This window comes from Chenopodium album, chromosome 1 (genome assembly GCF_948465745.1).
Source record: "Chenopodium album chromosome 1, dcCheAlbu1.1, whole genome shotgun sequence".
NCBI lineage: Eukaryota > Viridiplantae > Streptophyta > Magnoliopsida > Caryophyllales > Amaranthaceae > Chenopodium > Chenopodium album.
This window is the reverse complement of record NC_137834.1, coordinates 85,518,927-85,533,570: the sequence shown is the minus strand read 5'-3', so window position 1 is coordinate 85,533,570 and position 14,644 is coordinate 85,518,927. Positions and strand designations below refer to the sequence as shown.

At 34.8% G+C, this 14,644-nt stretch overlaps 1 pseudogene across 1 annotated transcript; it reads right to left on the bottom strand.

The window, feature by feature from the left end:
- Positions 1–8,990: 8,990 nt before the first annotated feature.
- On the bottom strand, positions 8,991–12,843 carry LOC145624245 (uncharacterized; annotated as a pseudogene). The gene is made up of 4 exons (XR_014110404.1): positions 10,216–12,843; positions 9,693–10,112; positions 9,542–9,601; positions 8,991–9,373 (listed from the first exon to the last, which is right to left on the bottom strand). The product of XR_014110404.1 is annotated as an uncharacterized LOC145624245 (transcript).
- Between the last annotated feature and the right edge of the window lie 1,801 nt (positions 12,844–14,644).

Below are 14,644 nucleotides of genomic sequence, written 5' to 3'. Positions count from 1 at the left end.
GGGTTTAGGTGATAGAATTAGGTTAGGGTGGATCGGTTCAGATTGGGTTAGGGCTAGGTTGGTTAAGGTAGTGATTCTGGTAGGTGGGTTCGGGTTAGGTGGGTTAAGGTGGTGGTTTTGGTGGGTGGGTTCGAGTTAGGTGGGTTAAGGTGGTGGGTTGGTTAGGGTTAGGTGGGTAAAGGTGGTGGGTGGGTTCGGTAGGGTTGGCTTAAGGTGGTGAGTTAGGGTTAGGTGAGTCTGGTGGGTGGTTTAAGGTGGTGCGATTGGTGGGTTAAGGCAAATGAAATGGTTAAGCGTAGTGGCGGAAGGGGGCTAGAAGCGGTGGTGCGGGGCTTTTTTTTTATTTTCTTGGTTGGAGTCAATGTCGGAGTTCTGGGTCAATGCCGGAAAATAAACTCTAGTGGCGTTTAACAACTATTTTTTGAAAATGGGTGGTTATAGACAACAAATTTTTTTTTGGGTGGTTTTTGACAAAAAAGTGTTTTTACCGGGTGGCTTCTGACAAAATTTCCTAAAAAAAATTGAACATTTTGCAAAAAATGAATATTTAGTAAAAAAAAAAATATGAACATGCCACAATAATTGAACATAAACATGCAATTTTTATGTTCATATTTTATTAAGAAATGTTCATTTTGTGTACATTAAATGTTCAGTTTATATTACAAAACTATTGAATTATTACGAGTTTGTTCAAAATTTGTCTGACTCGTAATAATTCAAAATTTGCGATTGTTCAGATTTTTTTACTATATGTTCAAAATTTGTTATTGTTCATATTTTTTTTACTAAAAGTTCAAAATTATAGGCGTGCTGCATTGCGATTGTTCAGATTTTTTTTACTAAATGTTCAAAAATGGCTTTGTTCATATTTTTTAACTAAATGTTCAAAATTCTCGATTGTTAAATTTTTTTTACTAAATATTCAAAAGTATAGGCATGATGCATTGCAATTATTCAGATTTTTTAACTAAATGTTCAAAATTTGCGATGTTCAAATGTTTCTACTACATGTTCAAAATTTGTAATTGTTCAGTTTTTTTTACTAATTGTTCAAAAGTAAAAGGCGTGGTGCACCTATTTCTAGGTGCACCATGGTGCATCTTAAAATTTGTCGGGTGGGGGTGGGGGCGGGGCTATAATTTAATGGGCCTGCTACAGTATGATTGATTACCAAATAATTTAAAGCTGAAATTTTGAGGTTATTCAATGGAGTAAAGTATAAAGTCACTCCCTAAACTTAGGCATTTGTTGCAAATCACTCACTGAACTTACAAAAGTTTCATTTTACTCACTATGCTCCAGGTAAAAACAGGTAACTCCCTAAACTTTTTATTAAATTTTAATTTTTTACTTTGGTAAAATCTAATCAAAACTGAACAGCCAATGGGAGGGCTCCTTGGTAAACGAGATGCCATCATTACCTGTCACAATACTCAATGAGCGGGAAAGCCAAAAGCCTTTATAACTAAGGTTTGGACAGAAGCTTTCTCACTTCCTTTATTCGCCAAAAAACAGAGCTTCAGAGAAAAAAAAACCTTTGAACTTTCCTTTTGAAGAAGAACACCATTAATGGCGGGGCCCATGGATGAAATCCTAGCAATAAAAGTTGCTCGACTGTACAACAAAGAAGTTATACTCTTGTAATTTTTATTTGTTTACTTTATCTTTGTTGTTTTGTGTACTTAAATACCATAGCAAGTGTGTGGGTTGTGTTTTATTTTTCTGAATTATGGTATTTTTGTTTGAATCTAGCTTAGATTATGTGGCAGATAGTGACTGTAGGACAAAATTTGTGTTTTTGTTGTTGTTTTATTGTTGATGTTGTTGTTACGGTTAATTAATTAAGAATTTTGGTTAGGGTTTTAAGAGAAGGGTAGAACCAGGGGACTTTCATGGTGGGGTTTGAACATGACTTTATCCATAGTTGATGATACCTTAGCTTGCCTTGTGTCCTTGAATCTAGGTATGGAGGCTTTGGCTGACGCTCACCCTTTATGGAGCCAGCAGGATCTCCTCGTCACCCACCTGTTCCCGAAGCTAACCTGGGGTGCTAGAATTGCTATGCAGCGTGTGTGCTCGAAGTGGAGGCTCTGGTGGCGTATGCGCAACTACGCGTTCACCCTTCCATTCCTAGGCCCTAGGGCTGCTGTGAACACATGGATCCTCGAAGACCTCATCTACAACGATGGTCGTGACTTTCATGCCTGGATCCACAAGGACATGATCGTCTATTTTGATGGATTCCTCCTGTTGTCCAAGTAAGAATAGGGTAGTTGTAGTTGGGTAGGGGGGAGGGATTAGTGAGCAGCTTAGATGGTTTTTGGAGTTGTGCTGCTCTTTTTGTAAAGCTTCTATGTTTTTTAGTTTTTATGTTTTAAGATCATTGTCATGGTAAGGTAGTGTAGTTGTGACAGATTTGAGTAGGTTTTTGGTTTCTGTCACTACAATGACAATATAGATGATGATGTAATGGCTTCTTATGAGAGGCCATACTGAAATGTATTGAACAAATTAATCTTTTGATGATGAATGTTAGTAATTATTTTGCTTATTATATGCTTATATGCTTCTTCAACTTATTCTACTTAATTTTGCATATTCTTGTATGAGCAAAAGTAATATTGTTTACTATGTATTAATGACATGACAAGTAAAATGCATATAATGTATTAACTTAATCATCATAATAGTGTTTTGTGTATGTTTTAATGACAGAATGCTCTGATATCATACCATGCATAATTGTTCACCATGGTGGGGAATGGTTAGAGTGGTGAAATGATGTACATTGGAGGTAGTGTTAGAGTCTTTGATGGATTACCAATGGATTTAGATGGTACATATGTCAAGGAATTGATAGAGTCTTTGGCATACAATGATATAGTGAAGCTGCATTATTTGGACCCAAGAAAAACATTAACTGATGGGGTTAGGATTTTGGGTTTTGAGAGGAGCACATTTGATCCATTTCTTTGTCTGTTGTTAGAGCACATGGTCATTCATGTATACACTGAGCATGAAAGTGGGAGTGTTGATTTAGGTGGGGGTTTTTTCTTGAATATGTTGACTGGTGGGGCAGCTGGTAAGTCAAATCCTAGGAGTAGTGATGTGAATGAGGTGGATTATGATAGTGAAGGAACTGATGAGGATGACATTGAGTATGTAAATGCTAGGATTAGGGTTACTCAAGAAAAAAAGGAACAAGCATCATACGAGGAGGAGATTAGTATGTTGCAAAGGTTGGCTGACTCAAAGGGTAAAGAGAATCTGAATGTTGATGATAATTGGGAGGATTGGAGTGATAATGGGAGCTGTAGAAGGTTCTGATGAAGATTGTGGGTATTTGGTGGCACCTAACACTTCAGATGATGTTAGGAAACAGCAGAGCAAAGTTAGGGGTGATGCCGATTGTGCATTTTATGTGGGATAGTCCTATGAGAATGCTGCAATGTTTAGGAAAGCTTTGGGGAACTATTCCATTGAATCAGGAAGGGATGTTCCATACTTTAGGAATGACAAGGACAGAGTTGGGGGCAGGTGTAAACATCATGAGAAAGGTTGCCCTTGGAAGATCTGGGCCTCCTGGGATCAAGGCAAAAATTATTTTAAAGTTAAAACTCACACAGGTAAGCACACATATGGTAGGTCAGCAAAGGTGAAGAGAATGAATGCAACCTGGATTGCCAACACATATGCCAACATGTTCAGGGTCAATCCTTACATGAAACTTCATGACATAGTGCAGACAATATGGTTGGAAAGGGGAATAAGGGTGACCAATTTCATTGCTTACAGGGCAAGGAAGAAGGGCCAGGCCCTGATAGTTGGTGAGTATGAGGAGCAGTATGGTCTTCTCCCAAGATATGCTGCTGAAATACTGAAGTCAAACAGGGTAAACACAGTCAAGATGCAATTGAATGCTAATATTTTCCAAAGATTGTACTTATGTTTTGATGCCTTAGAGAAGGGATTTTTAGCTGGTTGTAGGCCCTTCATATCATTAGATGGTTGCTTTTTGAAAGGATCATTTGGGGGGTAGCTTTTGGTAGCTGTAGGGAGAGATAGGAACAACCAAATGTTCCCAATAGCATGGGCTGTTGTAGAGATGGAGAGTACAGACAGTTGGACCTGGTTTTTGAGTTTGCTAGGTGATGATTTAGGGATTGTGCATGGGGCTGGCTACACATTCATGAGTGACCAGCAAAAGGGGTTGCTTGCTGCAGTTGCTGCAGTGTTCCCAGAAGTAGAGACCAGGGTGTGTGCTAGGCATGTTTATTCCAATTTCAGAGGTGTGTTTGGGGGTAGTCTTGAATTTAGAAAGCAGTTCTGGATTATTGCTAAGAGTTCAACAGAAAATGACTTTAATGCAAATATGGATTCCATGAGGCAGATATCAGAGGATGCAGCAGATGATTTGATGAATAGAAACTACATGAAATGGTGTAGGGCCTTCTACAACACTGTCTCATGTTGTGAATTTGTGAATTTGTGGACAACAACATGAGTGAGGTATTTAATGCCTACATTTTGAACTCAAGGCATAAGCCTATTATAACTATGTTGGAAGACATAAGAGTAAGTTTGATGGAAAGGTTACATAAAAAAAGGGATGAAATTGGAAAAAAAGATGTGGTGCTATGCCCTAGGATTCAACAACAATTGGAAAAGAACAAGGTTTGGGCAAGAGGGTGGAATGCCTTTTGGGATGGGGGGTTTACTTATGGAGTTAGGAGAGGGGAAACCCAAACAAAATTTGTAGTCAACTTGCAAGATAGAACTTGCAGCTGCAGGGCTTGACAAGTCAGTGGTATACCTTGCAAACATGCAATTGTTGCAATCTGGAACAAGGTGGATGAACCTGAAAACTATGTCAATGATTACTTCACAAAAACAACCTATATGTAAGCCTATGATTTTTTACTTGAACCTCTTAATGGTCCACAAGAGTGGCCAAGGTTTGATGATGTAGTGCTCCCACCCAAACTGAAAAAAGTCCAGCACAGACCTAAGGTGAAGAGGAGATTACAACAAGGGGAGGTCACAGCAACAGGGAAACTAAGGAAGAAAGGAGTTACCATGCACTGCAGCCTTTATGGGATGGCAGAACATAATAAAAAAGGGTGCAAGAATGTGTCTGAAGGTGGTCCTACCCACAAAAGGGTCAGTCCAACACTGCACAGCAACCTGATAACATTCAGCAGCCACAAATGCAGGGCCATGGTGCAGGACAAAATCCTATTCCCATGCACATGAGAGGGATTGGATTATATACCTACCCTAATGGCTTTCAAAGATTGTCAACAGTAAGTTATTTCAATTTAATCAAATTATAAGTCATATTATCCTATACTGTAATTCTAATGTCAATAATAAAAAAAAATGTGTAGCCTGTTCAGAGAGCTTACTACAGAGACAATGGGGGTGGTGAGCAGATAGTGTACTCTATCAGTCAAGATGAGTATCCATTGTCCAGCTAGCTTTCTCAAAGTCAAAACACAATATCAAGCCAAACATTGCAGGTAATTTTAGATATCATCTGTAAATTGAAACAACCTTAGTATTCATTTCATTTATTTAAATTTTCATTCAACAGAACATGGCAAAGGAAAGGAGGCATGACAAGCACTAGGAACATCCCTAAGGTACATTCCCTATCACTAACTTATATATTATCATCTAAATAAAAACCAAGTTACAACAACAATTAAAAACAAAATAAGCTTCCAAAGCTCACAATTAAAGCCTGCTGCCCTTTTATACTTCAGCATCAAATATTCAACCTCAACCTTCCTTAATTTCTTGTTGGCTTGTTTCAGATCATGCCTAATGCTCATAAGCTCAGTTTTCAGCTCCTGCTTCTCCTCCATCAAGCCCAAAATCACATCAGTCTGCCATGATGTGGGATCTTCACCATCAACCCATCTAAAAAACTTGCAACCCCTCCTTTCAGTTTCAGCATCATAGTCAGGGCATGCATAAAACCTTCTACCAGGATTATCTTTAGTCCAAGCCCTACTCTTTGACACTAACAAACCACAATGACACCTCCTTCCCCCTGAACTCACTCCAGAACTAGTCCTAGACATATTGCAGAACTAATATTTTTGAGAGGGTTAATTTTTTTTTTTTTATGAATTTTGTTGCAGATTTGAAGTGCAGAAGTTATGGATGCTGTGGTGTTTATATAGAGCTTCTGTACTTTGTTTTTGATCAAACAGTATTGTAACGACTATTTTTTTGGAAGCAAAATAACATATTTCTAAACATAGTTTAGGGAGTTCCTGCATTTATATTAGAAAGTTTAAGGAGTTGTCAGAAAGTTTAGGGAGTTCTTGGATTTTACCTGTTATTGAAGTTCAAAACTTGGGTGAGTGAGTGAAATGCAACTTTTAAAAGTTGAGTGAGTGATCTGCAACTTTGTACTAAGTTTAGGGAGTAACTTTATACTTTACTCTTATTCAATGGGCCCTATTTGGCAATAACGAGTAACTTTTAACTGTTTTAACTTTTAAGCATGGTTTTCACGATACTTTGTCTCTAGCCAATTTGGCCCTTAATGTACCTCGCTTATAATTGTTGAACTTGTTAACTTTTTTTTTTAATTTAATTTTTTTTAATTTTTAAATTATTTATAATTGAATATTATTTGAAAAAATAAAGAAAACATGATGTTAATTAATCAATTGATTAGATAATTTAGAGAAAAGATTAGAGAAAAACAATTACGTAAGTGCAGCTAGTGGATTCATTCAACTATAATCAATTAAAATTAACTAGATGAAGCCCGTGCGATGCACGGTTTGTTTGAATTTTTAATAATAATTTTTTTTATACATATATTTATGTGCTAAAATTTGTTATATATTTAGATAAAATTCCTAATATCAAAAGATAATAATTTATATTTAATTAATTTAAATTGAAAAATCTCATTCGCCAATTTTGCTTACGTGACATTTGAATTATTTAATTATAAAAGATTTTAATAATCTCCTATTTAATTGGTTACTACTAAAATTTATAATCTTACGTGATACACTAAGAAAATTAGATCCTATGTGGCTTTCTAAAAACTCGGGAAAAAACTCTCTTTATATATATATATATTAGATTTGCTTAAAAAACAATTAAATTAATAGATTAATGGGAAAAATTATCACATAGAACTTGCATGCTGTTGGATTGTCTTTTCAAGAATAGAAGTTATAGATTATTATTTTATTTTTCTTATTCTCAATTTTACAACAGTGAGCTGATTGGGTGATGACTCGATCGTCCAATTCAAGTAAGACGAAAACAATTACTACGGTGATACGTATTTCTTTTTAGCAAGTTTTTTTAGTTAACACGTTTCCTTAGGGTAACTTTTTTACTTTGCATTTACAAGCTACCCCACTTGCTTTTTAATTCCCTCTCACTCTCTCTCCTCTCCTTAATATATATGCTTAAATCAAACGCGTCAACTAAATAGAAACGGAGGAAGTACTTGTTTTTAGTATTGCGACACCTAGTTTAGATTTAATTATGGTATGAAATAAACTTCAATGTCAAATATATATATATATATATATATATATATATATATATATAACTTTGAATCATTCATTTCAATAATCATCAGTCCAGTGGCAGATCCAGAATTCCGGACTAGGGGTAGCACTAAACGCACGCTAGAAAAATAAAAGGGAAAAAACCAATATACACTAACGAACTTGAAACTCAATCTAAATTTAAGTTGGGTAATAAATCATCAAGTTAAAGTTTTTGCATAATGTATTGTGATTCTGTATAAAATGTTACCATCAAATTTCAACCATCTATACATTTTGCTATGAGTTATTATCACGGGTAAAATTATGTACACCATACTAGTTATCAAAATGTATACTTCGTATTACAATCAAATAAAATTAGTCAAATTAATAAGATATTACTAATTTTCTTCACGGACGAATTATCTATATATATATATATATATATATATATATATATATATATATACATATTTCAAACTATTATTGTTGTTGAACAAATTTTTATGGGAGTTATTTATATCTAATGTATTTTAACATAAATGTCAAGAAACTAAGAAAGTGGAAGTAATTTGGAAAAAAAAAAATCAAATTTTGATGGAAGTCTTTTTATCTAATCTATTTGAATATAAATGTGTAGAAAGAGTAAAAATATTTGAGTTGGAAAAAAAAATAATAAAGCATTGATATTGTAGTTTTTTTTTAGAAAAACAAAGACTTAGAAAATACCAAAAAAAAAAGGTGAGGGAGAATCAAACCGCTGACCCCAAGGCAGTCATAGGAAGCTTTAATGACTTGCTTTGTACCGCTGAGGCAGATTCTGTTTTCATGCAAATCATGCATTGTTTAATACTTAAGGAAATTTTTTAAATTACCACCTAAAAATGTAACCATTTTTGAAGTAACCACCCATTAAATTTTTTATTTTAAATTAAATAAAATAAATGCTTAGATTACCACCCATTTCAAAAATTCGGTGGATTTTTCGTATGTGGGCCCCACCTAACACTTATTTTAACCCTTTTGACTAATTTTTTTCCACAATTTTTCTCTTTAAAAACACTCTCCTAACTTCAATTCACATTTTTTCTCTTTGAAATTTGGTTGAATTTGGGGATGGAAATGTGAATTAAAGTATAGAGAGCGTTTTTAAAGAGAAAAATCGGGGAAAAAATAAGTCAAAATGGTTTAAATAAGTGTTAGGTGGGGCCTACAGACGGAGAATCCATCGGATTTTTGAAATGGGTGGTAATCTGAGCATTTATCTAATTTAAGGGGTGGTAATTTAAAATAAAAAATTAAACGGGTGGTTAGTTCGAAAATGGTTACATTTTTGGGTGGTAATTTAGAAATTAACCAATACTTAATTATATTCAAATGAAGGCTTTTTTATAAACAGTTTATTTATTTATTTATTTATTTTTTGGGGGTAACTAGTGCCCCCCGGGTCACAATGTAGATCTGCCAGTGCATCAGTCCTTTGATCATACATTTACCAACTTTAATGTATCAAAGGCTACACACCCATCAGAAGATGTAAGTAAAGTTTTTGATCTTAGACCTATCTTCGTTTTGTTAGTAAGGAAAAAAACATGGCTAATATAGATACTTCGAATTAATAATTACTCTCTACTATTTTTATTCAATTTGTGAATAAATAGTACAAAATGTAGACTTCACTTCAGAAACAGAAATTAAAACTAGCAACTACGAACAACCATTAATATGATCTTGTTGTCTTTGGCTGGATAATATAGCGATAAGCCGGTAATTGAACTTCTCTTTGAGCTGCTAAACATAGCATGGACTGGATTTATATTCGCTAGATACTGATGGACCTGGATAATCACTTATATTAGTTTTTCATAGTTGATTATTTTTCATAATCAGAAAATAATGTATACTCATTTTTTGAAATTATACTCTCAAACATAATATATATCTTCCCTTCGAATAAAATTTAAGAAGTACTCCGTAATATATTGAATATGAAACAATATACTTACTTTGAATCGATATCTGCTTGTCTTAGATTAGTCATATACCTTGTTTAACCGGCTACATCCCTGAAAGAGCTTAGAAAAATCAGTAAAGAAATTAATTTAAACAGCGATGCCTCCATTAGGTACAATTAAATCTAATGTAAATAGTATGTACCTAATGTGCCTTGCAGGCTTGCACGGATGATATGTAGCTCTTTAAGCAGAACATCCCTTGTTACGTGTAACTCTCCGATAGCGTCTTCGATCTTCATTCGATCTTGTGGTGACTCTACTGAACATTTCACTCCGATTTCAACCACAGACCTTATGCACTTCATTTTCCTTTCATTCTCTGCCAAAAGTTCGCCATCATTTCCTTCACTAGCATTATCAGTGCCATCATCTAAGAGCCTTGGGTCAATGATGTTTATCAATTGATTAGGCAATAATGTTGCTGATTTAGCACAAGTATGCAGGTCTAAACCTCCTTCGAACATCCTATCAGTGGGATTTTTGGAAGTCATCAACTCTAACAACACAATGCCGTAACTGTAAACATCACCTTCCTTAGAAACCATGCTTCCCACACCATACTCTGTTAAAAAATTATCATCAAAGCAGAGAAAATATACACTTGTTAAAAAAATTAAAGACAAAATGAAGATTGAACATTTTGGAATTGTGTGTTTTGTTCTTACCTGGAGCGGCATATCCAACCGTTCCCTTGACTGCAACAGAGCTACTGTTATTTGCACTTGCACGTAAATGAAACCTTGCCAACCCAAAGTCCCCAACATGAGCAACCATGTCATTGTCGAGCAGAATGTTACTTGGTTTTAGGTCGCAATGAATGATAGGTTCGTCACAATCATTGTGCAGATAATTCAGTGCACTCGCCACATCAATTGCAATATCTACCCTTCGAAGTAGACTTAGGGTTCTCAAACTTGGATCCGTGTGAATCCATTGATGAAGACTTCCATTTGTCATGAACTCGTACACCAAAGCCTTGAAATCATTGCCTTGAAAGTCAGTACTCGAGCAAACAGTGACAATTTTAAGAAGGTTCCTATGACGGATACTTCTTAATGCTTCACACTCGGCCATGAAACTTTTGGTAGCTCCTCTCTGTTCAAGGCTGATAATTTTAACAGCCACAACCATGTTACTCTCTTGATCAAGGACCCCTTTATAAACAGACCCAAAACGACCTACACCAAGTAAATTTGCTTCCGAAAATCTGTTTGTTGCTTTGAGCAGCATGTCATAAGATACTTTTGAGAAGTGCTCTACCAAGCTCAAATCTGATCCTCCAGATTTTTTATTTTGTTTCCGCCTTGAGCCAAGTAGGAAGTACACTAATGACAATATGGACACACCCACAACCAGAGAAGCTACCGCAATGATCACAATCACAACTACTGACAATTTACCCTTCTTTCTTTTCGGTGTAGGATAGAGAGGACATGTTGGCAAGTGAAGCTCTGGAATCCCTCCACAAAGCTTGTTATTCCCAAGAATTGAGAATGCACTAATATTTGCAAAAACCCCTTCTTTAGGAATCTTTCCCTCAAAATTATTGAAAGACAAATCCAATTTTATCAAGGAGAAATTCGCCAAGAAACTTGGAATTGGACCAGACAATTTATTATGAGAGAGATTCAAAGTACTCATACTAGCTAGAGACTTAAAAGATTCGGGGATAGATCCGCTAAAAAAGTTTCCTCCCAAGTCTAGCTCAATAAGGCCAATGCAACTACTCAAGCCTTTAGGAAGCTCCCCATAAAGTCCATTTTCTGACAAATCCAACAATACTAAATTCTTCAATCGCTCAATCTCCATAGGGATAATTCCTTGTAGATTGTTGTGATCTAAGTGTAGCTCGACCAACATTGAAGTCGCGTAGAATAGTTGAGGAGGAACAAATCCACTAAGGTTGTTTTGTGAAAGTGATAGATACAATAAATTCCCTAACTCTCCTACACTCGAGGGTATCATCCCTTTGAAGCTATTCTGGTCCAAATCGAGCTCACTCAACCGTGACAAATTTCCCAATGAAAAAGGAATCTTGCCAATAAGATGATTGTTAACACATGAAAAAGCTTCTAAGTTTCTTAGCTTTCCGATTTGTGGTGGAAGGTATCCGGACAAATGATTGTGTTCTAAACCTAGTCGCCTCAAGTTAATGAGGTTAAATAACCCCATTGGAATACTTCCTATAATTTGATTTTCACCAAAAGTTACTTCAGTTAGACTACTTGACAAGTTGCCAAGATAATGAGGTAGGACTCCTCCAAAGTTGTTATTGGCACATCCTAGAAGTTTCAATTGGCTACAATTAGCAAGCGTTTGTAAAAAACTTAAGTCATCAGCTTCTCTTGTTCCCAAATAGTTGTCGGCAATATCTAGACTCCATAAACTAGGCATGTTTCTAGCACTAAACATGAATTTTCCTGTGAAATTATTAGAATATATAGATAGTTCCTTAAGATGAGTAAGGTTTGAAAGTGATATTGGAAGATGACCATGAAAGGAATTCCCACCTATTTTGAAATAAGTGAGTTGAGGAAGACTAAATCCGATATCTAATGGAAGAGTTCCTTGGAGTCGATTCAATTCCAAATCAAAGATTCGAAGAGATGACAAATTGTATAAAGAAGGAGGAATATTACCTGAAATCATATTTTGTGCAAGGGCGATGTATGTTAAATTTTGGAGTACTCCAATGTTGTCTGGAATGCTTCCTTGGAACGAATTATAGGCTGCACTTAAAGTTTGCAAGGATGTCATATTGATAACAACCGTGTTGAGTAGGTCACCGGTGAGTTGGTTCTGCTGAATAAATAACAGCTCTAAGTTGGTTAGAAGACCAAATTGAGGTGGGATGACTCCGGTAAGATTGTTACTTTCAAGACTTATCGCCCTCAGTCTCAGGCAGCGAGATATGTTGCCCGGGATTTCACCTTCAAAGGAGTTTCTTTCTAATACTAGAGACCTTAATCTAAGTAGATGACCAATTTGAGGTGGAATGTAGCCTCTAAAAGTATTATTGGACAAGCCGAGATAATGAAGGAAACTCAAGTTGCCTACATAAGGTGATAAAGTTCCCACCAAACCTTTGTTTCCAAGATGTAATTCAACGACTCGTTGTGGATGCTTAACACCACAAGTAACACCCGACCATTGACAGTGAGGGAGGGAGTTATTCCAAGAGCTCAAAACCCCTCGAGGGCAACACGGTCTACATCATTTGTAGGCAAGACGGTGTAAAACAGGTTTGAGAAATGGATAAACAAAATGACTAGATAGGCAAAAATGAGATTCATAACTAAGTTTGATATATATGAATTATTTCAAGAAGTAGAATAGGCTTGGTAGCGTAGTATGCGTATCAATGTGCACTTATATAAGCACATAAGTTGTAGTACAAAGACGCGGTAAAGAATACAAATATAGAATGTTCAAATGCGTGGTCTATCATAGTCAAGACTCAAGAGATTACCTTCGAAGAGGGTAACTAAGTACCCCATCTTATGGAGCAATCAATGAAGACCCGTGATTATTGGTCAAGATTATGATGGTTTTGTAGAAGCTTGGCTTTTGTTCATACAATAAAGTCTCACTTCATTGTTCATTTAAATTACTTATTAACTCCATCCTTTTTATGCCATCAAGGCAACAACTGTGCACAAAGACACAATGAATACTTTGTAATTTTTTTTAGTGTTTTTTTTTTTTTGGTGTTTAGAGAGCCACAAGGGCAGGGGTGATAATCGATCCCAGGATCTCCTGAAATCAGGAGGAAAGCTCTAACCACTTGAGCTATCTCTCACTCTCATGAATACTTTGTAATTTAATAGCATGCTTCTTAACCGTTTATAAATATAGCATCTGACAATATTCCATACAAGTACTCCCTCCGTTTTTAAATACTTGCTACATTTCTCTTGGACACGCATGCCGATATTAATCTTTGATCACTAATATCTTTAATTACCAATAAGTAAAAATTCTAGCAATTGAAAATTAATAATTTATTCATTGAGATGATTCCAACAAGTACTCACAAATTCCAACAAGTACTCACAAAACTATATTTTTTTTTATGTATAAATCACAAACATTAAGTAGGACAAATGAATAGTGCAAAAAATAGAAATGGAGCAACTATTTAAAAACGGAGGGATTATCTATTAATGATGCGTAACTCTTTTATTTGTATTGTATTTTGTTTTTTTTTTTTAAATTTATTTATTATTTTTTTATTTATCATATTACAATCTCCTAAGTAGTACTCCACTGCACCTACTAAATGATAATTTGTATTTTTTTTTCTGACATCATAATAATTTGTACTAGATGAAGCCCGTGTGATGCACAGTTTGTTTGAATTTTTAATTTTTTTTTATTTATGTGCTAAAATTTGTTATATAATTAGATAAAATTCCTAATATCAAAAGATTAAATTTTATATTTAATTAGTTTAAACTTAAAAATCTCATTCGCCAATTTTGCTTACGTGACATTTGAATTATTTAATTCTAAAAGAAAATAATAATCTCTTATTTAATTGGTTACAACTAAAACTTATAATCCTACATGACACGTTATGAAAATTAAATCTTACGTGGCTCTCTAACAACTCGGGAAAAAACTCCTCTTTACGATTTGATGTCAATATACAAAGTATATAACAGTGATTATCAATTTTTTATGAGAGTCAGGGATAGCTCAAGTGGTTAGACTTTCCCTGGCCTCCTAATCTCATCAACCGCCCTTGTGGCTCTCTAAACACCAAAAACTATCAATTTTTTATATTCAGTAAAAGTAATTTTAAGTGTAATAAAATTATTTAAATTAAGTAAAAAATTATTTGATTTTAATAAAAAAAAAAAAATTTAGTAGTAAATTTAGGTGAATAGAACGGAAATTTAGTGATATTGCATTTTTAAAATTTCCCATCTTTTTAATAAATGTTGATTATGTGCGATTTGTATTTTCATAACTATGATTTTAGTTTTCATTTTGGAGAATCATAGAGATGTTATGATTTGGGTTTTGGATAATATTAATTTCATCCGTCTACAAATAATCTTATTGTCCAATTTAACTACATATGTTAAGGAT